The sequence below is a fragment of the Paralichthys olivaceus genome, chromosome 1 (assembly GCF_024713975.1).
Source record: "Paralichthys olivaceus isolate ysfri-2021 chromosome 1, ASM2471397v2, whole genome shotgun sequence".
Taxonomy (NCBI): Eukaryota; Metazoa; Chordata; class Actinopteri; order Pleuronectiformes; family Paralichthyidae; genus Paralichthys; species Paralichthys olivaceus.
Window position 1 is genome coordinate 18016124 of NC_091093.1, and position 27324 is coordinate 18043447.

Genomic DNA, 27324 nt, shown 5'->3' on the forward strand with positions numbered 1-27324 from the left:
GATGTTAGCGTATCCATATGAATTAAATGGACGGCAGCTCTATCAAGATCATCCAGCAGGTCAAGGCCACTCTGCAAGAGGATATGATACAGCCAAACTGATTTTTCTCCTCACCACCCCCCCTTTACACCCACCCTGAGTTATCACCAGCCTCCTATGCAGAGGGAGCCCCCACCTTTGTTGTTATATTTTGATCCATTGTTCTCCTGCAGAGACGAGTAATCCTGAATCTGGTCACCACTTACAGCTGTATATAAATACTTATATATGAGTTGCTGTAATCGTATGGTAACGTTAAAAATAAGTGTGTATTATTTTGCTTTGCTTCAACATGAATTAAACGGTTCTTATTCTTTAATATATAATCATACACCAGTGTTGAGGTTTTGCTATCAGCACTGACTCTGTGCCTTTCTAGACTGCCAATGGATATCAGGCTGCTTATCATGTGTGGACAGACTATATACCCACACTTTCACACTCGGGCCATAAGCAGACCAAAATTAACAGTCTAAATTTCACTTTGTAGGTTTGTGGCTTAGCTGATGTTCTTTTAAGAGAAACTGAGCCATACTGAAGATTAATTGCTGATGGTAAAAGGGTACGCACACCAAGACTTGCATCTTGGAGTATGCAGCTTGGTAGGTCCCAGCACATAATTAAATAAAATGACATGTATAGAACAAAGGCTGAGCAGGATTCACTGTGTTATTAAAGCCATTTATTGCAGCAGGTTCCGCTTCTCCAGACAGCCAGGAGTCCCACAGAGACATTCTTACACATTACATGGCAATTTAAGTTTGACAAGACCGTGTTTGTGCAAGTGACATGACTAGAATACAAGTTTTATTTTTATATGTGGGTTTTCTCCCTTGTACTTCTGGGTTGTTGTTTTTTATGTTCTAATGTTCATATGTGTGGAATGTTAATGGTAACTTTTTTTTGCATAGATAGGGAATCAATGATACGCTGACACTCAGTGACCAACAGACATGCTGCTGGAGTTCCAGAGGGTCTGCCAGTAGGGTCTTCAGCATATTGATCAAATGGATGATGCTCTACATGGATGCCTTACAGGTAACCTCACACAGGCACACATTGTCGCTTCACCTGTGGTTGATTGTGTGAAAGTTTGTAAAAATAAATTAGAGCTCAGTTAAGTTTACGACCCAAAATGAAAACACAAGGTGCAATTTACTGTACAAGATTTACAGATGGATCTGATAGTTAGCTGGATGACTGAGCCAGAGATGAAACAAGGGACTGACAAAGCTGATCAACTAAAAATGTAGTAAATACAAAGAAAATTAACAAAAAAAGTGAAGTATTGTGAAACCAGTCAAACAGAACAAGTTATGAGATGCAAATACACTGTCTTCACTACCACTTCTGTTGAATGAATGAATCGTTAAAAGGTTAAGTGAAGACGATTGAGAAGTGGTTTTGTGCATTGTCAGTTTTGTTTGGGATGCTGCGCTTGTCCACAATTCTGTTTAAAGTCAGTGTGACATTGTTTTTGGTGCAGCACTATTTGTGAGAGTGACTTTACCAGCGTTGATTTTGTACCTGCTGCCTACTTTCATGGGAAGGAAATACTACCTTTCTGACATGAAACCTTTATTAACCTAGAACATGCTTACTAAAAAGGTGGTGTGTCTTGACAGCATGACAGTTTCATCAGTGTTGTTTTAAGAATTAGCATTTCTACATCAAAAAGCTTTTTACCATTAAGGAGAATTCATTAAATATTTTCAGCTGTGAGGAAAATGTCCCAAGTGCTTATCTGAAAAAACTAGAAATATTAAATATTAGTGACAGCATAAGAAGTCATTTCATTTTTCTGTGTGCTTTTACTCTCTCCAAGTTTATTATTAATTCATTTTTTTTCTTCATCATTGAACAAAATCATGTTTTGTCATAATCATATCCACTTGAGAAGGCCTTTCTCAGTCTGTGACATACAGTATTAGTGGGTTAAGGATTAGGTATTTTTTACTGTGACCTCAAGTAGGTCGCTGCCCTTCCTAAATTGTTGTCTTCCCTGACTCCCTGATCAGTTATTTTTAGAAAACTTCACCAAGTTGTTTAGAATGTGCCTTTTACTTTAGTAGTTTGAGGCAATTAACTGACTTGCCCACATTTTGTCATTCCAGATACAATTATGTTTAACCTAAAATCATTGTTCACACGTTGATTACTGGTTACTTCATTATTTATGTTATGCTGTCTCCGTAAATAATGCTTCCCTTTGAATTTGTTTTGGAAATAACATAAAGGCTCAGTGAAATGTAATGGTGGATTTCTGCTATTGCTTGAGGCCACATCCTAAAAGGCAATTTCTCAGTCCATTGAGAGTTTGCCTATTGTGTTTGAGTAAACTGTTTAATATTTTATGTGTTTATCCCCCTTACCACCTCAGTAATTCAGTGGAATTAAGCAACGGAGGCAGAAATATCCATTTGACTCTGTATCAAATGTACACTGGTTTCATATATTGATTATTGGTTTTCTTGATTATCGCCCCTAAAAAATCACATTGGTCTACTCCCACACTCCTAGACCTCAAATAGCACAACAGAATAATGGAAAAATAAACTAAATATTGAAAAGCTGAAACTCTTAATATTTGAGGGGAATATCGAATATATATATAGTCTATCATAAATTGTTGATTTTTTTTATGAGAATTGACCGTTTGTTGCAGCTATTTTATTATCTATATTCTGAAAATGCAAAGCAAATTACCATTTTATCCTAGATTTATTGTAAACCAGTAATAATCAGTAATCTTTGTATCAATATAAAAGATGGCACATTATGTATTTGTGTATTTTCTCTATTTTTTTTTGTCTGTGCATACTAGTGAGCACCGGCAGTTGGAGAAGATTGAATGGATGAATGAGAGATGTCTAAGTTGAGAAGCTGTCTGTTTGTGGTCAGAGGATGTGGTAGATTGCTTGTGTTGGGTGATACTTGATCTGATGTTAATGTGCTGCAGTCTGTGTGGGAGGGAGTGAGTTGAAAGAGGGAGGGGGGAAGATGGGCAGATAATCCCGTCTGCTTGATGAGATTGAATGCTGGGATTGATTGATCGCCTAATCATAGGAGGAAATGGGCCTGAAAATGAATGGGACTCTGCCCTTGGCTTGCTGTGGAGCTGGGTGGTTGGGTTGGAGGGGATGTTAGCTGCAGAAAGACATGGCCTTAATGTGCATGGAACCTGATTTCATTTGTGTCTGATATACAGTTATATGATCCTGGCTAAATGATCAAATAAAAAAGGAAGAGGAGGAACAGTGAAGGGGATGTAAATCAAGCTTTATTGCTGGAATATTACTTTTTCATCTCGTCTGAAATGGATGCTCTTAGAGAAGAGCAAGAATAAAAATTCATCATGAATTTGGAATTGATGGAATTGTGTGTGGGTACTCACTGTCCTGGACCTAGTTGATTGGGTATAGTTGTCTTGCTTGTTGCCTTAATATTTGCCATTATTTGGGTTACAGTATTTTTTCTTTGTTTGGTCAAATTGCTCACAGTTGGATTGGAAGATTTATAAAAGGAAACTGGCTATGTTGCCACTCCTGGGGATACTAATATGCACTATCCAATCTCACCAGTACAAAGACACCCAACAATATATTAGAATGGGAAAATTACCTCTGTGTTTGAAGGTACTTGCTTGGGGTTCACAGAGAACGCTGCCAGAACATATCACCCTGTACAATGACTGAAGTGGTCGACTTAGCCTGGCGTCAAAGTGGAATCAAACCAATAGGTGTTCCTTGTTGTTTAAGTTATGTGTGCTTAATGTCACTTTCAGTTTATGTCTATTTCCACACCACTGAAAGCTGCTTTGAAAAATACAATCCTCCTTGACTTGGATCATTTATGACAATTTTAGATGTTGCTTTGAAAGAGCAGTACATTTTATGACCCTAAATGCAACCTTAACCTAATGTGTACATTTTACCTGAACATTAGACAATCCTGCACAGGAATTAGCATATATACTGTATATATATATATAGTAATTTGCACAGTGTGCTCAAAGTATTCAGGCCCCTTTACTTATTTCCTGTTTTATTGTCTTACAACCTTATGCTATAATATTATTTTAAAAAATCCCCATCCTCAATCTTCAATCATTTCTCCATAAGGACAAAATAAGACATATTCTTCAGAAATGTCATTAAAAAGGAGAAACTTCAAACTGTTAAATCAGTATTCAGTGCCTCACATTTCTCTTGATAATCTTTGATACATATATAATGTCTGAAAACTGACAATGCATATCAGAGTAAAGACTAATCCATGAGCAAAAAGGTTCTTCATGTGCCTCCGATTTTTTTCGTTCTTTGAGGAGCTTTTACAACTTGGACTCCATCTTTGGTAAAGCCCAGTTTATTGGACATGATCCACAAAGGTACATGTGGGTATACAATATAAATATTAATATATATATTTATACAATTAACACACATTTGCCAACATCTACGTTGTAATGTCTGTGTGTATTTTGCTCTATTTTTAACATATCTTACCCAGATGTAGATTTGTTGTGGCCCTTCTCTCTGTCTCCCTCTAGAGTGAAGTGTGCAGGCTGCATTTGTTGGTGATTGAGTAGAAGGTTGTTGTGGTCCGGAGGTTGAAGGCTCTGAGTGGGATGATGATGAGGGGAAAATGAGCAGCCCATACAAAGAAGTGGAGGTACTGTGGGCAAAATGATCAATGGCATTGATCACCCAGTCAATCCTGGAGTCTATATTCTTCTCTGTTTACACTCTCCCAGTGCCACTGTGTTAAACTGAGCGTGCTCTAAGCAGCCACCTTAGGGACCCTCTGAAAGGCGGCCTCACACCCGTCATTGATTGACACGTCGATTATCTTAGAAGCTGTTGACAGCACAGTTGTTAGCCATCTTAAACATTAATGATGACAGGGAGTCACTGCCTCGAGTTACACCCCTGACTAAAAAAAAAGATTAATTTTGAAGCAGAGTAATATTTAAAGTGAAGTGAAACATACAAAAACACTTTGAACAAAGAAACAGCCAAATAGCGATCCATTATGCACCAGCACTATTGCTTTATTATTAAAGATTTATCATTGTCAGAAGTCTCATCAGTTTCTTGGATCACCAACATTGGACCATAACTGTCATATTGTAAATATTATTTTTTATAAAGAGCTAAATGTGTAGAATTACTCATTTCCATCTTGAGTCCCTTATGGATTTTAGGAAATGTATTTATTTGACTGTAGCAAACTGGCAGGTTGACAAGGGTGACAAGAACCACTTATAGACTTATGTCATTTGGAGGATCATCCATAGGACAACGCTAAAGGGATGCTGGACACAAGCTTTTTGGATTTTAGCTCAGTTTCAGCAGGAGACATGAAGGAAAGAAACACTTTTATGTTTTTAACAAATATGTTTCAGTTGACATCTTTGATCTTGTGTTTGTGTTGCAATTGACATTGTTGACATTATCGTTTGGTGGATATGGAAAGTGTTGATTAATCATACCCTTGCTAAGTGTAATCAACACCAGATCGTGTGTGTCTCTGTGTGTGTATATGTGTGTGTCTGTGTAAAGATAATTGCGTTAAGCGTGCAGATTTGCCACATGCCCCCAGCTCCCCGCATCAACCTCAAACATGTTTCTTCTTTTATGCGTCATTTACTGCCTGTAAACAGTTTGTGTAAAGCGGTTTATAGATAGTTTGTAGTTGTAACTTCCTCAAGCTCTCCTAAATATGTGCTTAAGTTATACAAACTCTTCACTTTAATAGACACAGTAATGGGCTGACATTGGCCTGGCTGCAGGGACCAGTGCCTCTGAAAATGGTTGTGCTCCAGTAATGCTAATGTTCAAACTTCAGTTTGATGCTCCCCAAGCAGAGAAAGTGCAGTCTCAACCTGACATTGAGTCTTTGTCTGGGTTTCCTCTTTTTTTCAGGTCACCTATCTTTATACCTTAAGCTCCTTCTCGCTGCTTTCAGCTTCCATAGGCCTCTTTTGGTTGGTCAACACATTTAAAATTGTGCTGCCTCTTTACAAGATTGTCTTTAATCTTTTGCTTCTTCCATGTCACCTCGAAACATGTTGAGGCTGATATGATAATGATGTGGACCTGTCCAGGGTATTAGAGTTAAGCTGGCTGATTAGGCCACACATCGATTAGTCTTTCACTCAGCACTGGCCGGGGAGGGGTGGGTGGGTGGGTGGGTGGTGTAAGTGTGGGAGGATTGACAGCCATTCTAAAGAAACGACCTCACTTAAGGTGTCTCACAAACGTACACACAACAAAATAAAATATTTTTACATCAGGTACACAAGTAGTTTGGCCTGTTTCCCAGAATTAATCCATCTTTAAGAACATTTATATGTTTGATTTTCAAACTACACTTTACTTTTAAGTTATTTGCACCATTTTAAGTATTATCTTGTAATGGTGTGCTATCAGTTCTCAAGAACAACCTCAGGCATTGTCTAGGTGTTAAATTTCCCTGGCGGCAGAATCAAATTAGATTACTGAATATATTACTAAATTACACAAAGTATACAAAGACTTTTCATGTCGTGTTTAGCAGCTGAGGTTTATTGTAGTCTTGCAATATTGCTGTGATTTAACTCTTCCTGACTGGAGTTTTTTAATGAATGTAGCAGATCATAACAGATGATGTAATGGTAAAGGTAATGTAGAGGAGATCCACCGGTGTAGAATAGAATAATATCTTGTGTTTTTTCAATCTCAGTGTGCATATGTATTAGCCCTTTATATACAGTCTATGGTATTAGCCACAAACTAGCAGCGGTACTTACAGTATGTTTGAATTCTAGCAATCATTCATCAAATACTACTGGAGCAGTTGATGGATGGAAGCAAGATTGTGTCATTGTCCCTAATTTTCCATAATACCCACACACATTCTTTCAGCTGCTTGTGAAATTCTGTGTATCAGAGGAAAGTCATGACTGTCTTCAGGGCAAAGTGGTGTTAGATGTGACAAGGACCACAGCACAGAAGAATTGGGTTTTCACAATTGAAGAAGGGAAATGAGAATGAATAATTAATAAATAAATGCATAATAAAAGATAAAATAAAAAAACATTAAGACTATAACCAAAGATAAATGGTTTAGCACAAGAGTCTGTGATGTCAAGTGACTGTGGATTGGAGGTTGGCAGACCTGTATCATGTGTGCAACCTACATGTGACACATTAATGTGAAAATGAGAAAGGTAAAGAGACAAGGCTGCAATGTAAGAGAAACAAGATTAAGATAAATGTGGGGTAAAGGAGGGGTGTAGCATGGAGAGATGGAGCAGCCAAGGAAAGGTTAGAACCCTCGCCTCAACATGCTTTTAATCCTGGAACAAAGTCATTAAGGTTCACAGCTACAGAAGAGGCCAATTAAAAGAAGGGTGTAGGCAAAAGTCTGGCGAGAGGCATCATTTGCAGAAGGAACCCAGGCCTTTTATCAGACCAGTGGGAAACCTCCCTTATGCACCCAGGGAATCAGGAGGCCTGTCAGACATGTCTTAGAGACATTTCTTTTTCATCTCTGATGGTGTGCTTATCCCACACATGACTCACTGTTTATTGAAAAAGTACATCCTATCAAATATATATAAAAATACAACTGCTAGACAATAAATAGCAGAATATGAACTTAAAATAAGTAATAGGATACTGAGATTGAATGCCTTAAGTATAGAAAGGTGGTCAGAATTACCACCTTTTTGCTGCTTGAAACTTCACTATCATTGCATTGAGCACCATTGTAGTTGTTTGTGCCTTCATGACAGTTCATATTATTAGCTGCTACAATCATAACACATTCCTCTTAAAAACAGATGTCTTTTTTCCCTTTAGCCCAATTCGTGCTTCTGCGTATAAACCACACTGCAGGTACGCACGTAGCCTACGCACAGGGCCACGCCGTTGTGAGCATTCATAGTTGTGTGTTGGTGTGTGTGCATTGCTCTGCAATTACACCAATGAAACGCTATTAGGTGTGGAGCCAAAACGTTATTAGCCATGGAGTTTCTATGCTACTGTGTTATGTTTTTATCCGGTTTCCCGTCTGCTTATTTAAAAAATCTGTGTTTACATCAGAACAATGATGAGAGGTACTAAGCGGATCATGTTGGAGTTGGAGATAGAGGTTGAGGAGCAATAACTTTTCTAAAGCAGCAAAGCAGGAGATTCCGGAAATACTATCTGCTGGAAATTTGATGCTACTAAGCGGACGAATCACAACCCTTGTGGTCTGCATCTCCTCGACGCGTAATTACCTTTTTGGGGAGCTGGACATCAGGGTACGGTTACAGGTAGGCTATGCCTGCGTTACGGCGTAGGTTTGACGCAGAAGCATGAATTGGGCTTTAGAGACACATCTACACACTGTATAAAAAGCCTCGTTATCCCTCACAAAGCTCCACTTTGTTCCAATTAGCTGCTAAATCTATGTGTGGTGATTTAATGCAGGGATTGAGTGAGGGGCAAATGCTTGATCTTGACTCCCTTGTTTACTGAAATAATTGATATTATCAGATTCTTGGTGATTAATGGGCTTACTGAAGTAGACCAGAGCTCAGGAGCTTTGCCTGAATACAAAGCTCAAGAATCATATTACCTATTTCCCTGGAGTCGACTAATTACTGCGTTCAGCTAAGCTTGGGGTGGAATAAAGACTGGAGAGAGAAGGGAAAACATAAGAAGTGCTAATCTTCTGTTTAAGTAAAATATATTAACTATTGTTGATCCGTTTAGTTCCCATTTACGCTTATGTACATTACAAGTTATTGTCATTTGCACGGTTCCATCGAGAGTTTTGTCTTCTTTCACAACATAGGGTCTTATTTCAGGCATAATGATGAATGTCATGTTCAAGAAACCTGGTTAATTCAATGTTTGAATAAATAAAGGCACAAGTTAACTCTTAAGTTTTGGAGTGACAAAGTTGAAAAGAAAAGGGGAATGAGATGACACATGGAAAAATTGCCAGACTATAATATTTGCAAGCAGTCTCATATTCCATGACTGAACTACCTGCAACAAACAAATAACTGCAATTTACAAAGGCTAGAGCCAAATAATTGAGGTTGTTTTTTTTATGATGATGCTTTTACCAGTGTTTACAGCTTTTGTGAATACATGATAACAATAGACTGTTATAGATGCCTCTGAAACATAAACATATTGAATCATTAGTCCAGAAGCCCTAAAGTTGAATCTAATTTGGTCAGTCAACTCGCTGCACTCTTTTATAGTCATGACATTGTACATAGAGAAATGCGGGATATCTGTAAGGCAACTTAAAATAAAAATTACTCTTTCAAATGATCTATCTACAAGACAGGCCACTGCAACTGCTTTCTGTGTGCTGCTCCAATGCTCTCAGCTCCAATGCTGAATTGAGCGAAGTCAGTTAAACTACTTTTGAACAAGACACTGGAATAACCTCCGCTTTTGCCATCCAGTGTGATTGACTCCTCTTCAGTCAGTGTTGTCAGCAGTAAGATAGGCTTTTGTTTGTGCACTCCAATAACTTAACATCTTTAATTTAATAACAGACTAGAACACAATAGGTATCTTTCTGTGTGGAAATCTGATATTTTTCCATTTGAGATGATGAACGAAGACATTCAAATAATTTTGTTTCCATAATTGTAGATGTCAACTCTAACATTAAATTACTCTGATACAGTATCACATTTTGTCTTTTTGAAATAGAAATGGAAATATTGATCAATGAGGCCTTCCTGTTCTTCAGATTGCTGATCTGTACCTGTACATGAACATGCTTCTTCTTGATGAAAGGCTTCTCTCTGAGGGGAGAGCAGATATGAGTTGAGAGATTAAAACTGTGTGTAAATTGCACTGGGTTCAGTAGACCACCATGGGGGGTGTAGAATGAGGGTGGACGACATAAGCCAGCTGTCTTTGTCAACTTGCAGAACCTCCTGAGAATGATTAATAATGACACAGTATGCTGGTTTGTACGGACTCACATATCAAAATGGCTTTTAGTTGTTGTTACAGACCTTTTACCTGTCTGCTGTACACTGTAGCAGGAGTTTTTTGAAAGGCACAGTGGGAGCTTCTTTGCCCTCTCGGAGAGCTTTTTAGTTACAAGTAGAAACCGGTGTTTGTTGTTTAGAGTACAGAATGTGTGGGGCTATAGAGATGATCTGTTAGAACTTCTGCCACAGCCAGCTTTCTGACTTGCAGGACTGTGCTGGATGGATTTCTTTCCTCTGTGATGTACTGTTTTAGAATCTTAACATTCATCTTTACGTTAGGGTTTGGTGTGGTACCTGGCCTTTCTCTTTTTTTATTAGAATACATATGGTTTTTTCAACCATATTGCAAGTTCAAGAAGAAGCAAAGTCTGAAAAAGCTAAATAATATATCAATATGTCTGTAGAATGGTAGATGTGAGAATGTGTTTTTACTTTTATTCCAGAGTACAACAGGTACCAATCTGTCCATATCACGCCAGCCTATGGAGGGAACTGAACCACTTCCTGCCTGCCTGTCTGCCATTATTTGCAATGCTGATTGATAGCTCTTTCTCGAACCCCCTCCATCCCACACTGCAACTGTGGTTTGCTGCCTCTTTATTTCTGTCTTCTTTTGATTCCTTTTCCTCTTTTGCCCAGCTTCTAACACTATCTTTGTGTCTTTCTCTAGACTGTGAGCTGATTTCGTCCTTTGAAAAGGTAATGATCCCACTGTTGAGATTATGTATGTGTGCTGCACAGTGTAATGGCCTGGCTTTTTATTGCCTGCCGCATACTAATCCCACAACTGAAGGAATGAGATGACACCTGCAGGGAGCTGTGTGCGAGCTGCAGCCTCACATGAAAGAATGGCCATTAAAAATGATCAAAGAAATTACTGCACTCGGTTGAACAACACTGCTCTCACGCCTGGCTAGGTGTACATCCCTCTGCCCCAACAAGCACATGCGCAGACCTGCACACGCACACACACACACACACAGACGTGCACTAATTAGTATCTCCCTGTGATGGATATTTTCCAAGTGATCCTCTGTGGAAATGTCCTGTGCATAGTTGCCTTAGGCTCTCTGCAGATACTGATGCACCCACGCTTGCTGATAGGAAATGGAGGACAAGCATGAGTTCAAAATGATAGTCTGTTCTCCATACCACTACCACAAATTATTCATGGACGTATTACCATAAGTGTTTTCAACTGAATTTTTTATCAGACCTTTTCTTCGGGGGTCTTTTGTTACATTAAGAAATTATTTCAAACTTCATCCATTACATTTACATGTTTGCTGTGTTAATTACAAAAGCAGTTTGCTCATTAGGAATGTAATCATTGGGAGAGCTTGAGTCTCAGTGTGCTTGAAACTGCATTTTTACAATTAGAACAATCGTGAACATTTGCAATACAATTATGGTTGAGTCAGTTTCGGCCTGACAGGCTTCCTATCAGTTACACTGCATCCATCCAACTACAGTGGACTATCTGAGTCTTCTTTTAGTGTAACTGTTCACTTGCCCCCTGTTCTAGCTTGTGTGTGTTCTTTATCCTGATTTTACATCTGTCTGTTTGCCCTCTTCACCAGCAGCACCTTGGCTCCATGTGCATTCTGGGAGGTGACACAGTGTGAGTCCTCTGTGCCGGCTAGCAAATTACCTATTTTTTGCTAGTCAATTGCCTCTCAAAACAAATTTTGTCTTTCAGCCACACTGATAAATGCAATTTGTTTCCTATAGAGCCTGGATTAATAACTCTGTCACTTTGTTTAATGTCTGGTCTGAAAAAGTCTGCCTCTGGTCTGCTTAATGTGCTATTACAATCAAGACCTGCAGAAGTGATAGGACGGCGTCTCATAGAATCGAGAAATGGCTTCTAGAGACATGCAAAAAGAACCAAATTTTCATTGTTATTATATATGAAAATTGCAGTATATATATTTATTTTATATTATTTCCTGGATTGAACATAGGCTTGCCAATGGAGAGAATGTGATTATCACCGGGATGCATTTTACTGAGAAAAGAGATTCCTTTTCTCAGTACTCCTCCTTCTTAGCCCCTCCCGTTCTCTCCCTCAGCGGTCCATTTTAGAACCACGCTGCATGGTTTGGTGGGAAATTTCACTGCCTTTTCATGTTTCGGAGGGCGCAGAATCCTCCTCCATTAGCTAGTGTCATCTTGTGATGTATGATGTATGCACAGAAAGGCAACCTGATGTTTATTCATGACTTTCAAGGCAATGCCTCAGCTAAGCCCTCTGATTTCCTTTTAAGGAACAAAACTACGTGAGATTGAGACTTCAATTTAAAGGCACATGGACCATCCTGCAGCACTTTGCCTATGTTTCTCTCCTCTCTCTCTTCCTCGCCCTCTCTCACATATATGCTCTCTCTCTCATCTCACCGACAGCTCCTTTTTTTATCTCTTTTAAATTCTCCCTCGATATTTTTTCTGTCAGATTTAATTTATTTGACCCTTAGAAAAAAGATCACATGCAGTTATTTCCTTCTGATTTTGCCTGGCCGTCTCCCCATCTTGCCTCTGTACTTAACTAAGGACTTTGATGAAGCGATGAATTTAGATCGTTTTTATAGTAGGCTGGCACGTTAATGAGACACCACCACTGTGAAACTAAAAGGCCCTCTGGTCACACACACACACACACACACACACACACACACACACACACACAGACAACATATATAAGGTTATATGAAACAGCTATGGCCACATTGACTACTTATGTCCTTCAGTTCATGTTCACTATTGGCAACGCAAAGCTGGTAAATGGTTTGTATTTATATAGTGCTTTTCTAGTCTTGATGACCACTCAAAGCGCTTTACAGTACAGTTTGCCATTAACTCACTCAAACACACATTCATACAGTGCAAGTTCAGCATCTTGCCCCAGGACACTTCGGCATGCAGATGGGAAAGACTGGGGATTGAATTCTGGTTGGAGGACGACCACTCTACCCCTCAGCCACAGCCACCCAAACAATCTGCTGCTGGATGAAATCCGCAGGAATCATTAGGTGTCACAACTGCAAACCAGCTGCTTGTTTGTAATTTTGACTGCAGATCCAGTGTGTCTTAAACTAACCATAATTCAAAAATGTGTCCGTATTTGTCTTTTAAATAGCTTTTTAATGGTAATAAAGCCACATCTATCCATCATGCTGGCATAGGTCCATGCCTTTGATGGGAATCCTCCTATTCTCAATGACCATCCTTCCAACAGCACATGCATCATAATGTATGAGGGATCCACTGCCGGAGAAGTCTGTAACATGTGCATGTATGATAGCCAGTCTGGCACTTATTGTGTTTGCATGTCACATGTAGTTTGGCTGCTGCCAGCATGTTTTCAGTAAATTGATACCTGGGTGTCTTGGATCTGGATCCCACACATGGAGAAGGGGGATGCAATATGTAGAGCAGGGAAACTAGTATTTAAACCTGTTTACTTGGCTTTGGATGTGTGTTTTCTAAATGAGCCCTGGGCAGGTCCCTCTTCCATCATCCCATGTTTGATTTGAATATCTAAAGTGCAGTATGATCCTGTTATATTTTGGGGATGCTTTGGAGCATGAGTGAGGCAAATGAGTGCATTTTGTATTTAACATTTGTAATACTGTGCTAATAACCATATGCCCTTGCCTTGAGTGGTGAATATTCTAACCTTATATGATAAATAATGCAAATGTAGCAACCTCTGCAAATGCCAGAGAAAATGATGTAGAAAGGAGGGAGAGGGCAAGGGAGTGAAGGAATAGAGACGGGAGAATGAGAGAGCAGGAGCCACCATAACTAACTGATTGTTGTGCTGTCAAACTGATTTGCATGAAAAAGGCTGGCCTAATTGCAACACTTAGCTGCAACATACTGATAATACAGAGCAGGATTACAAAAGGACATGGTGGAGCTTTTATTAAGAAGGATTTCCTCTGTGTCTTTGAGAGATGCACCACCACCTTCTGTTTCTGTGGGATCCATTCAAAGCAGTGTGTGCCTCACCTTGTTCAGTCTAACATGACATATCCATCATGCAGATGCATTGCTGTGTAAGCATTCATTACCATATAAATCATTTCTACTGTTTCATACTAACATTTGAACCTAATAAGTTTGGACCAGAAATAAAGATAAGTAGTTTCTTTCCCTCAAATGCAGCAAGTTCTTTAGAGGAGAGGTACACAAACTCCCTGCAAAAATGAAATGTTCCTTGCAAATGATGCTGTCTTTTGTTGTTGAGGTAAATAAGGCTGTGGAATAAATAGTACTATCAGTCCAAAGGTTATTTTTCTCAGATGTATGATTTTACTAGAGCTTTATACACAATATACTCGAAACATGGTAAAATATTAAATAGTACAATGCATCTAGTTAAATACACAAAATAAAACATTGCCTGTCCAATTAATTTCATGAAAAAGTCACTGATGACACAGCACAGTAGTTTATACCCCACCCCAGCAATCAATCAATTGATCACAAAGGAATATATTGACAATTAATGAAATGCAATTTCAAAGAAACAGAAGACCGACATATATAGTTTAAAGTTAAAACATTCAAAGCCATGATAACTGACTATGATTCTGTTAAGAGTCCTGAGAGTACAAACTTGTTACGTGCTTTGTAAGGTTAAGGGTGTGGAAAAGCACAATGTTGTTGTTAGCGGTTTAGCACAGGTCTTTCTGATGCTGCTGAAGGCAGTACTCTCCTTTCTCCCCTTTATTTCATTTCTTTAATAATAAATGATGGATGCTTCAAATTACGGAACATTGCAGGGAAAATCCAATTTAGTCTCAGGCCTTGTAGGGAGGGTGTAAAAAAGAGTTCTGTATCAAAGGCCTTTGTTTTGCTTTAATATTTGCAGTGGGGCCCATTGAATGATGTAATGTGTCATGTAATAATGGGTCCAATATGCTTTTAACACATGATGTGGTTCGTACCCATGGTGGTCTTACCTTGCCAGACGTTGATTTAGTGCATACTCACAATGAAATAATGTATAAAGAAGTATTTTTATATTTCTTTTTGAATCAGCTTGTTTATTTGTTTGTGTTTTTGCACATGTGGATAAAGATAGTTGTATTTGAATAGCCTTTTAGGGCCCTTTTATTATTGAGATTTGTAATCTCCACTTGACCTTAAGATTTTCTAAAACACAAGGCCTTAATTAAAGAAAATATTTACATTTTCAACCATAAACTTTTAACTTTCTTCTGTTTGGTTTACTCATACATGTGTTCCAAGCTGGTTTCATCAAACCCTATTAAATGAATACATATGTACAGACATGATCATGGGAAAGTTTTATTTACAGAATCTGTCATTCTATGCCTCATTTCCAGGTAGCCAACATGCACATTGAATCCTGAAACATAGCCCCTGAATGAAATGAAACGACTACTAATGTAATTAAATACATGTGTGTTTGGCCACCAAACACATCTTCTGTGATAAAAGCATATTGATGTGTAATCTTTACTTTTACGTATTGATTAACAATAAAGGTTATGGTGATTCTGAATATTTAAAACCCACCCCCTCGCCCTTGCACACTTCAACAGGTTAAAATTAGTACCTTTCGTAAGTAATCAGACAGTACATAATCAAATAAACCCAGAAATTGAACAGTATTTTTGGTGAACAAGTGAGTGAATCCCAGCTTCTGAATGACTCACTCTTGTAGAAGACAGGTAGCTGCAGTAATGTTTGTAATCTAAATTTAGCAGGAACGACTGATATTATGTTGAGAGAGTACTTCTGTTTAAACAGAAAGAGTTCAGAAATACTAACTGGATTTACTGAGGTGAATAAGTCTGTACTACTGCATAGAGTCACTTATAGTAGCACAAAAAGGTGGTGAAAGCCAGACTACAAAGCCTGAGTTTAGACTATAACTAGGATAAGTTCAAAAGATTAATATTGGACTTCAAATAAAAATATGTTTTGTCAAGACTAAAACTGAATGAAAACCAGTTACCATTTCTCCCATTTTATGTTTTAGATGTTGATATTATTTGTAGTTTGTTGCATTAACATCAGTGTTTCCTGTCTCTTCTCTTTCTCTCATACTAGCAGACCAATACATCTTAACACGCTGATGTAGGTGATCATGTAAGCAGCATTAAGGATAACAACATTTACATCTCTGCTGTATATCGGAGACATCAACCCTTTTAGTATATGACTTTAGGTCTAATCATGTAAGCTCATTGCTGTGCAAAGAGTAAAGTTCGTGGCTTCTTCCCTTATTGTCCAACTGGTCTTTTCAATTGGTACATGTTGGCTAAATGCTGCTTACATGATCATTGGAATCAAATTGCAAGTGGTGTGGAGCTCACTCATTCAAAGTATGTGACTTTTGGAATTTCCCTCCGGGGATTAATTATATTAGTATTTCTGATTCTGATTCTAGATGTAATCAATTCTACTGCTTCATAACCTACGCTTACACATGCCCATCATCTCTGTCCCTCTTCTCCCTCTTGTTTCTTGTTCATATGCTCCCCACCACATTTCCTCTGCTCTGTCTGATCTTCTTCACTGTGACTTGTGTGATGGTAGGCAGGCTACAGCACAGCGCTGTAACGAAGCCAACATTACCAAAGAGCTTTGGCTGTGAGCAAGTCTAGCATTTTAGTTCCTGCAGAGATTGGCTAATATTCCTGTCCACCACATTGAGAAATATAGGGAGAAATAGGCATTCATCCTAATGAACCTCTTCCTCCGAGTCGACTGACAAAAGAAGGCAAATCTTTAAAAAGTTCTGAGAAGTAAAACTCATAAAAGGCTGTTAGCTTTAAAAAGAACATTTCCTGCTTCTATTATGGCCATTATGGAGGTAATTCTACAGATTTGCACTGAAAACACTGCTTAATATCTTTTGCTTGCTAGAAAAAAATTAAAATGGGTCTCAAGGTACTTATTACAAGCATCTTGTGCCAGTCAAACAAGGCCTTCATCTATAGTATTTATTTTCCTTCTGTCCTCCCTGCAGATCCATATAAGCCTGGACAAATGTGCAGAACAGGCACTGAAGCTCAACTAGCTTCTCTGACCAGCTCTAGTGATCAACGTGAACAAAACAGACTTAAGATATTAATTCAAGACAAACCTTGCTAACCTGTTAACAAAAAAGTATTCCTCTGTTGACATAATCAATAAAGACCATAAAACAGAACCATTCACACACATAGTCTACATAAACACAACTATTTTTGTGAAGTTACAAGACCAGAATGTTTATTTGCGCTGTCACAGCAAGCGTGACAATTAGTTTGAACATTGCTTTAGTATTTGAACATTTATGTTTTATAAAACATGGCATTTCATGTAAATGTCATGTTCTAAAAGATTTGTAAGGAACAGCCAACAGCCCCCTGCAGATATTGTTTGCTGCATTTATACCAAGATCATGTGTCAGTGAATTGACTGATGCCCAGAGTACTTACACAGCTGCATGTGCGTCTTCTTTGCTTCACAGAGCCTATTGTTTAAGTTGGCTCCTCCTTTGAGCAGTTCTCATAACCCTAGCAGTTGGGTTTGCCAAAAAGTCTTGAAGAAATGTCTTTTTCAGTCCAATTAAGTCTGTCATTGCCCTTAACAGTAAAGTGTGGAGGCAGCAGAATTTTTTTTTGCAGCCAGCAGAGGTCATGTTCATGTGTGCTTGCCTAGCTCTATTCTTGAGTGCTTCTTGCCTTTTTCTCATCACATTCACTACTCTGCTCATTTTGAGTGGGTGGGGCAGGGGAGATTTCAACCAGACAGGTTGTCTCCTGACAGTACTGTAAATTGTGAGTAACATGTAATTTCTAGAGGCTTTCAGTGTCGCAGGCTCATAGTTTTTCAGCAGTACTTAAGTATTATTAGATCAGTATGGCATATGGGACAGAGAACATCCAGTTGTAGGTAGTATTATAACTGTCTGTTTGACAAGCTGAGCTCTGGGATAATCTTGGCAGCCACAGTGCATCAAGATGATGCTATCAAGGTGGAAAGGGACAGAAGAGTAATTGAGCTGAGAAAAATAAAAATCTGCATGAATAAAAAAAAATACAGCTAGATTAATGGGTCGGAGGTAAACCAGGGTTAAAGAGGTAGGGTGCAGGAAGGGAGAGGCCAAGATGAGGAAAACTGCAGAAGTGGACTCCGGGATGCGGTTTTTTTCAAACCAAATATACTTCCCTATGTATACACATTAAAAAGACAGTTTTTGCTAAACTGCAACATTCTGCATTTATGTAGATGCAGACACACACCTAATGTAAACAAGGTGGTTGGCCAATCATATCAAACTCTTCCCATGTGTAATCTCATGCACTGTACCTATTGCTGTCCTCTGCACGTGACAAACAGTGTCTTGTATTTTTTACATGTGTCATTTGGGCAGTGGGACTTGATTTTCCTGTTGCATCTCCTAACCTCCTTATCACTTAGTAAATGTCTTCCTTTTGGCTGCAACTCTGTTTAGATAAGTGCTATACAAATTAAGTTATTATTATAAATGATATTTGTATGTCATCTATCTACAAATTCCAGAAATCTGCCTGTGTATATGTAGTTCACATACCTCTTATGGGAACCTTTAGCAAATCTAACAATCTTTTTGTCTATCAAAAGATGCCAATGCCAGACTTAACTGACTGGCAAAGACATAAACTGTGGTCCAGATGTGGTTTAATGGCTCTGCAGTGCTCAAATGTAAAGTAGAATGCTTTGTAACTCGCTCCTTCAATGCATTTTATATCAAAGCAGCCACTAAAACTGTTAAATGTGTGTGTGTGTTGGGAGATGATATAGTCTGCATTACAAAGAGCGGGTGTAAGAGTGGTGGTGTTAACTGTCTGCTGGCATAATGAGAGAGTGAGCTGTCATAGACACGCATGTAATGGCTCCCTTGCCAGCTGCCCAGTTCAGGCCCTGTGGGACACAGCACAGACAGACTTTCCTTCACTATGTCTCTTCTCCTGCACTTCCCTCCTCCCTCACTTCCTTTCCCTCTCTCTGTTGTTAAACCCTGACCTGGACAGGGACTATGGCATACCTCTCATATCTTTTGTCTCCTTCTATTGCACAGATAGTAAATTCTATGCATGCCAACAATCACATACACACAAATGAAATCTCAGTGAGCATGCAGGACTCAGGAGGGGTGTTTAGTGACTATATCCCATAGGATGGCCTGAGCTATTCAGTATACTGTAGGTTTCTCATGGGCAGTCAATTCCACCCTCACTGGAACAGGCAAACAGGCAGCAGCTTCTCAATAGACCAGGCAGAATGGTCACACTCTAATGGTACATCTTTATCTCTGACAGCCATAGCATACTTTAAGGACTGCTCTGTTCGAGGAGTGAGTTCACAGTCAGCTTCCTTCTGGACACATCTTTCAAGTGCAAGGTCATTTTACTCTTTTAGTTTCCCTGAATAAATCATTTCAACATTAAATTGAAGAGGCCTACTAAATATTTCCTTGCTTGTTATGTAGTGTTCTCCCCAAAATATATTGTTCATGATCAGTACCACAAATTTCACTAATTGCTTTATTCTAAATTTCTTCCTTCTCCCTTGTCCCTCTGCTCTCAACCAACTTATAAGCATTCATCCCTTGTATCTATGGCAGTTCTTTCTTTAGCCATTACTGCTGTTGTTAATGACATCCTCAGTCTGACTTTAAAGACTCATTATCATATTGTGTTGCTTGACTGACAGTTGACCTTCACACCAGTTTGTGAAGAACCGACAAAATAGAGTGGGTCACTTTGGTGTCAGCATATTAATACTAATCTGATAGAATTACCAGGAACCAATTAATCTGCAGACCCCAGACAAGATGCTGGTTAAAGAGATAGTGCTGGTTCTCAGTTTGGCCCAGGCAGTACCTGCAGATACGTGGATGGATTTAACTGCAGCAGTGGTTCATTCCCACCAGATAAACCAAAAGGTGAGGCATCGAGGTTGTGTAAAAGCTTAGGTGAGGTTACACTGACCCAGCGTGGTGCAGCTGACTTTTAGTGCATGAAATGAGGCAGGGCAGAAATACCTCACAGTGTGAACCATCATGTTGCCTAAATGTGTGCTTTGTTAAGGAGACTTGTGTTTTTTGCTGTTATAATAATAATATTTGTACATTTGTTCTGCAACTATATTCTCAGAAGATAATACTCTTTATGCATGGACTAAACTTGTTTTATGCTCCTCACTGTATGAAACAAATTTAATGTAACAGCTTAAAGTCTGTCAGACTAGTAGTTGTTCTACATTTGCAGATCAACATTATTTAAAAATGGACAAAGACCTCAAAGTTCCAGGTCATCAGGAAGAGTTTAGGTACAGTCACTGCATAAAGTACACAAGTACAAACATAAAGATACAATATAATGTCTTTCGTTTAAACGTCCCTGATTTAACTTCAGTTAAGTATTGAAACAGATACTGAATGTGTATGGGTTGTTGTCATAGAGTGCAGCCATTTCCAAAAATATTGTTTGTATACTGTTGAATATATTCATGGTATTGGGTAACATATGGACCATATCATTCTACTGGCATATTTACTGTTGTTTTGTCCCTGGTTATCACTTGATATTCAGTTTTTCTTTTTCAAATTCACCTCTGTGGATATGATTGATAATTAAACATTTTGATAGGAGGGTGATGAAATAAAGGCTGTGTTTGTTCAGACAGAGACGGTACTCAGACAGTCGCAATATTACCTCACGCTGAGCTGCGTAATAAAGAGGACCCGCATGCATATTAATATCTGCACTCTGCATAATGTCTCCATCTTATTACAGGCTCAGAAATACACATACACCTCAGTGGTGGTGCTCAACCTCTCCTGTGCTAAACTGTGGTTATTTGCATCCACCTTCACTCTTACAGGGAGGGATCTCCTCTAACCCTGGTCTCACCCTCTTCAGCTCCTCTGGCTCAGGCTGCCAGCCTCTTTTCAACACGCGACCAGTCTTGCACATTAACGCTCTGCCATTGAAATGTATGGTGGAGGTGTGTGATGCCAAACGAGTTCCTCATTACCTCCCTCCCACTCAGTTGGTAGAAGCTTTTGGAAGAACTACAGCGACATCTGCATGTGCCATGGTTACAAAGCGCCAGGCTCATACCCACCCACTTCACTGGGCTTCCCCTGCCAGCCTGCTCCCCATCTGTACTGCCCCGCCTCCTCACCCCTGCGGCACTCATCTCTCAAATTACTAAACATGGTTAATTGTGTGAGGCGTGAAGCTCACTTCATTTGAATATTCTGGCTTGGGGGGGATTTGCCTTGCATTGGGGAAGAATTAAGCACGGATGTCTGTAAAAGGGAGGATCCGCAATTAGATACACAGGTCTCTGTGGAGTAAAATTTTACCGCAGAATTTTTGTTTAGAAAGGTGATTATGTTTACCACGGTGTTGTTTTGTATGGAAACTTCTTTTTTTCAGTTACAGTTACAGTAATCTAATTTTTCTTTAGGAATCTTACTCATGTCTTTTTAATGTTAAAATGAGATTTATGTAAAATGAGGCATAGGAATCTTGCTATAATGGGTCAAAGTACCTAATATATATATACTCCTGAATGTGTTATTGTTCTAATGCAGTTTCATTAAGTGTGTAAAATGTTGTGTCTCACAGTATGTCCAGAATGCGTATGTAGGGGAATTACTTTATCGCTAATTAATTGATATTAATTGCCAAAAGTATTTGCCTTGTTCTAAAGCAAAAGTCAGACATGGGATTAGTTCAGGGGTATATTTTAGGGTATGTGATGTTTATGTGACAAATAACTTGTTTGCCTTATGGCGGATGGAGGAATAATTTCAGTTATTGTCAAATGAGAAGGTTTTATATTTCAGTCTCCTAGTCTCTTAGCTTCCACTTATCCTGGTTTAAACCTTCTGAAAACTGTCATCTCCATTGCTCTGCCCTCGATCGTACAACATTTTAAAATCCTACGTTAACTCGCACGAAATTAATGGAAAATTGTACCTTTATGTATTCATGACTTTGCTGGTCACATGCAAATATTTCATGAAGACTGAAAACACAATAATAATCAAATGTATGTTTCATTCACTAATCCACAAACATCCATTAGTTCTATATGAACAGACATCCACTGTATGAGATGGCTCCTTGCACAGATTGTAAGATGCTCAGTTAATCTGTGTCGGAAAGGTTAAGCGCACTGAGTTTTTTTAATTAATGTTGAATTAAACGAATTGGCAGGTTGCCAGGAATCCGGCACATCTTTGAAGATTGTGTTCGCATAATGAGCCGCTTTTTTTCTTGATATTTTATGCTTTTCTGTTTCCACTCCCTCGCTCTCCGCTGCCATTTGCCCGTATGCCTTAGCGATTTAATGATATGCAAAGGAAATATGCATAAAACCATTCTGCTGTAGGATGATTAAGCACAGAGGACATTAGCCAGTGCCCGCCACAGTGTCTGTTGTCTCCTCTGCATTCCGCTTCGGCTAGGCGCCAACAACACCACTCTAATAAAGATCAATGCTGCTAATCTACTAATCATGTGAATGAAACAAATAATATCCAATTTGTGAGAAAGTAGATTCCAGGCAGGTTTCCTCCAGCTCCAGTTTTGTAAGATCCAGAAGCAGGAAAGGCAGTCTTCAGTGGGAGAGTTGCTACTCCAGAGAGCAGGCAGGGAGCAAAGAGACCAGTTTTTCCAAGACAGAGCAACACTGGCACAATGCAGGAGATTTTCTCTGCTTGTTTGTGAGTACTGTGGCATTATTTGACTACTGGCATATAACGAAGGAAGAAAAATATCCCGTTCTTGCTTTCCCTCTCTCTCTTTCTCTCATACACACACACACACTCCACCCCCCATTCCATTCTGCTCTCTCGTGCAAGCCTTTTTTTTTTTGGTAATCCATTTGTGTAATGAAGACGCTGCGCAATTAACATCCCCTATGGAATTAAATAAAAGGGTGATTATCCAAAGTTCATTAGGTCCGAAAGATTAGAATATCCACGTTCCCCCGTGATGAATACGGAAAAAAGTGGCATCAATTACAAATTACACTGTTAATCGTATTTGTTGCGATCTCAATTATCGCTTTTGTGATGCCCAAAGAGATGCCATCTTTCAAGCGATCCTTCCGCACTGGTGGTACAACCACATCCAGACATCATGGTAGTGCCAAGGTTGGGTAGCAAGCACAAAGATGCTATAATCCCTCCCTTTGGATGACTTCCTTAATTATTCATGGTGCACAACCATGCCTCTTGTCCAAAGAAAACCAGGGGGAAAGAAATTAAAACAATAATTGTTGGCAGCCAGTGGATGAATATCCTTGCGTTGCTAATTACAGTTTTAATTCCGACTATGCATATTAACAAAGAAAACGAACTTGATGAAAGCCTCCGTTGCGCGTCTTTGCGGCGATGCCCATCCTTGGCTCTGTGCCTGATGCCAGCACACCTCGCGGGAACCACAGAAACGTTCTTCCGGACCCAGAGAGAACCCCGAACAGCAACCCAGACCAGTTGGTGAGTCTGTGTTGCATCTGTTTATGATAGTTAAGCGCAGGAGGGGAAATCCTGAAAGGGTGGAGTTTGTTCATTTCTTTTGGATGGTTGGCAAGAAGGGGGCAAAAAAGTCATGGAGATGTGGGCTGTGGGTGTGGAGGATGTAATGAGTTCCCATGGCCTCACTACCCCCAGCTTGGTTGCAGGCAGGCCAGCACCTCCCCCTCAGTGTCTCTTGAACTCAGGTTGCCTCCTTCCCCTGTGCCTTCTGTGCCCATTCCAGTAAGTTCCTCTTGTGTCCGTTTCACCTCTCTCACTTGGCTCTTATGCTGCTGGGTACTATATTGAGCCTATGGGAATTCAGGTCCATGATGATTGATGTGAATAAAGATGGATATATGGTCTTTTATGACTTTTTCAGACTTCTTCTCCAAGTCGCAACTATCAGCAAAAATGTCTAAAAGGAAAACCGGATATGTGCAAAAAAGTGTGGAAAAAAATAATGAATCCCACTCATTAATATGCATTCTCATGTGTCCATTTTTCTCTCTCTTTTTGTCTGTGACATTGTAAACAGCTGCTATTGAGCTTCAGGCACAGTCCCTCAGGCCCCCCCCCCCTCCTCATGAAGGCAGGCACACAAGCGATTGGCAGATTGGCAGCATCTGCTGCAGCAGTGCCTATGGTTACGCATTCAATGTGGCTACCAGCCAGTGCGATAACAAATGACAGTTCACAGTCACTTCACACCCTCTGCTAATAGTTGAACAGTTCGATGATTTTGTCTTCAGCTTGTTTTTTGTTGTGGTTTTACCTCCATTATGGATTCTTTTGTTGATTCCTTTGATTGAGTATGTCATCCTAATTAACGAAGTAAATGTTTCCCTAATTAGTCATATCAGGCGCTGTAGTGTCTCTGTTAGTTCTTTTGTCCTTTTTGGCAACTGATACGTGAAGGGTATCCGATTGTGTCGGTTTGGCTTAATTGTGGCATATCTCCTTCGTCCTTCGCCTTTATTCTTGCCAGATGCCATCACATTCCCGCTGGCACATCACTAGAGACCTGCAAGTGCCAAATTATTGCTCCTTGGGCATCATCCAAACCAACGACTTTTACCCAAGTCCATAAATGCCAACTGTGCGATTGAAATGATGATTGTAGTCTTCCAAGGGTGCATCCTTTATTGCTAACAGATGAGTTGGCATGGCGTCTCCTGCCCAGATGGCTGGCTGGCTGCTTGGCACAGAGAGTTGTGCCTCAGATGGTTAGAGAGAGAAACAGAGCAAGAAGGAGTGAGTGGGAGGAGCTTCCTTTTGTGCCACCGCCACACCCCCCCAGTTATCACAAGAACAACAAAACAGCCCCAAGTTTCTAATGTTTTTGTTTTTTGAGTCATCTCCTTCATTAATCCCAAGTGACACCGCCTCTATATCCTGCTCTTATCCACATGGCACCTTCACGGTAGGTGCACTTCCTGTCACACATCTTCTTTGATACACAGTTTAGCTGTGTTTAAGAATGCTTGATATCCACTTCTGTACCATCTTCATGGTGCCATGCAGCACAAGAATTCTGTATGAAAGGCAGCTCCCAAAATTCATTCAGGTGTAGGTCACATCTTGAAGTCGTGATCAGCAGATGTTCGCTCTTCCTCCGAGGCGGTACTGATGTTAAGGATGAAGGCTGTGTGCCTAGAGAACCGCATCTTTACTCCAACTTCTAATATTTAGAAGATCAATCCCAAAATCCACAAAAAAACCAAGTGAAAATACCATCTCAAAGCACGCAATGCTGCGAAAATGACGGCAGGACCCTCTGTCGCCCAGGCTTCATCTAACCACCTACCCTTGAGAGCGAACAGAAGTCCGCCTTGGTGCTACCACTGAATGGATGGCACTGTGCCAACTTCTCTCTGCCATCAACCGCATTCGCTCCTTGTTTCCCTTATTTGCCCATCCCCTTTCTCTCTCAGTCCCTCTCTTACCCACCCTCCTCCTCTCTCTAGCTTTCCACATGCCCAATACACCCACCTTCCACTGCCCTCTTTTCTGCAATGGGCTGATATTAATTAACATTTTGGTTAATTGATTTTAAAAGATGACTTCTTCTAACAACTCTCATCACCTGTCTACCGAGTCGTTTTGCATCCTGCAGTGTAAACTCGGTGCCTGGCACTAGCCATGCCTCAGTTCTGCCCTTCCTCCGCAATGGTCCTGGATTGCGAAAGAAAGCGCTTCGACCCACGACCAGTAGCTCTATAGTGTAGTGCAACAAACTATAAAGAGCTGTGTCTGTATGTGCCACAGCACACAGTGAAAAAATCAAGCTGCTTTTCCGACTGAAGCTCATCAAAGTTGATGTTTTGCTGACTGATTCCACTGCACAATCTGCATTTCATCGATAATCTAAGTCCTCCCTCTATCACCTTCATTCTTTTTTCTTTCTATGTGTGTCCCATTTCAGCTGCCTCTCCTCCAGTTCTACCCACACCTCTCGCGCGTTTGTAATTGTCTCTAATTAATCATTTAATTTAATCACAATCACTTACCCTGTTATATAATTAAACTGCATTTTAACCATCTGCTTTGCCGCTACTATTGTTGGAGACGGTTAAGATGTGTAACGGGTCGTAAACAAATAACTGTGTATTCCGACATTTTTGATAAAGCTCTGTGCATACGTGTGGTAATTATCTTTTCTGTCTTTTGTCATTAGCTTTTTTGTCCATAGCGCACATTTCATTAGATAATTACCTTGGCCACATCTCCTTTTTTCGCTTTTTGTTCTGGTCCTTGGTCCGGAGCTGATAAGGTTAAAAACAGGAGACAGAAATGGTTTAATTATTTAATAAATCCCCCTCCCAAAGATGAGGGAATGTGCACTGCTCTTAATTAGCAATGCAGCAGCTTGATTTAATAGTCGAGGCAGAATATACTAATGAAGAGAGAAATTTAATACTTGTAAATACTCGAGCGTTATTTGTGCGATAGCCGTATGAATTCTTACATAGCCTCTCTCTCTTTCTCATCTCTGTGTATGTTTTGTGAACATTTAATGTTGGACAGTTTTTTGGCAGTATAAGTAAAGATGATCTGAGCTCAGAAATGTTCTTTGGAAGTGATGTTTCAAGAAATCAGTGGCAAAGTGCTTCATGAAGCTCAAACATACTGTTCTCTCTTGTTTTACACACTTTTCATTTTTTTATTTATTGTATTTATTTTTTGTCATTATTAAATAAAAACCAGCAACTGGGCAATTGAGGCAACAGAGGAATCCATTATGCAAATTGTCCTGTATTTGCATAATGTCTTATGCCAGGAATATGCAAATGAAGCGTATAATTTATGAGCGCCTGTGTCTGTCTCATAGTGTTCCCATAACTTACAAAGAGTTTTTCTCCCTCCTCCTCTCCCCTCCTATCCAAGCTGGCACGACATGCACCATACTCTCAGACCCAACAAGCACACCCACAAAAGAGGTTGCTGCTTGGGTACTATGACTGGGTGGGAAAAACTTGTCTGGCAGACTGATGAGGGATAAGGAGGCAAGCACAGGGAGGGGAGGGGGACGAGACGGGTGGTATGGAAAAAAAGATCTATAAAGGCTCAGTAGCAGATGTTAATTCTCTAAAACAACTGCGAAACTAAATAAAATGAGAGACAAAAAACAAAGGCGGAAGATATCGGCTGGGCGGAGCGACGATGATTTCTGACTTTTCTTTTTGTCTTGTTGCAAGAGCTTTGGTTCTACCCTCTTTCTCTGGTCTTTGATGCCCGCTTTTGA

At 39.7% G+C, this 27324-nt stretch overlaps 1 long non-coding RNA gene across 6 annotated transcripts in view; it reads left to right on the plus strand.

Annotated features, from left to right (window-relative positions):
- Window positions 1-317: 317 nt before the first annotated feature.
- The window catches only part of LOC138407499 (uncharacterized), a 117722-nt gene continuing 90715 nt past the window's right edge, over window positions 318-27324 (plus strand). The window contains exons 1-2 of one of the 6 annotated variants that reach the window (XR_011240933.1): window positions 318-1077; window positions 10707-10735. This is a non-coding gene — a long non-coding RNA (uncharacterized lncRNA). The remainder of the gene's footprint in view (window positions 1078-10706; window positions 10736-27324) is intronic. The other 5 variants (XR_011240934.1, XR_011240929.1, XR_011240930.1 and 2 more) reach the window with 5 other exon arrangements.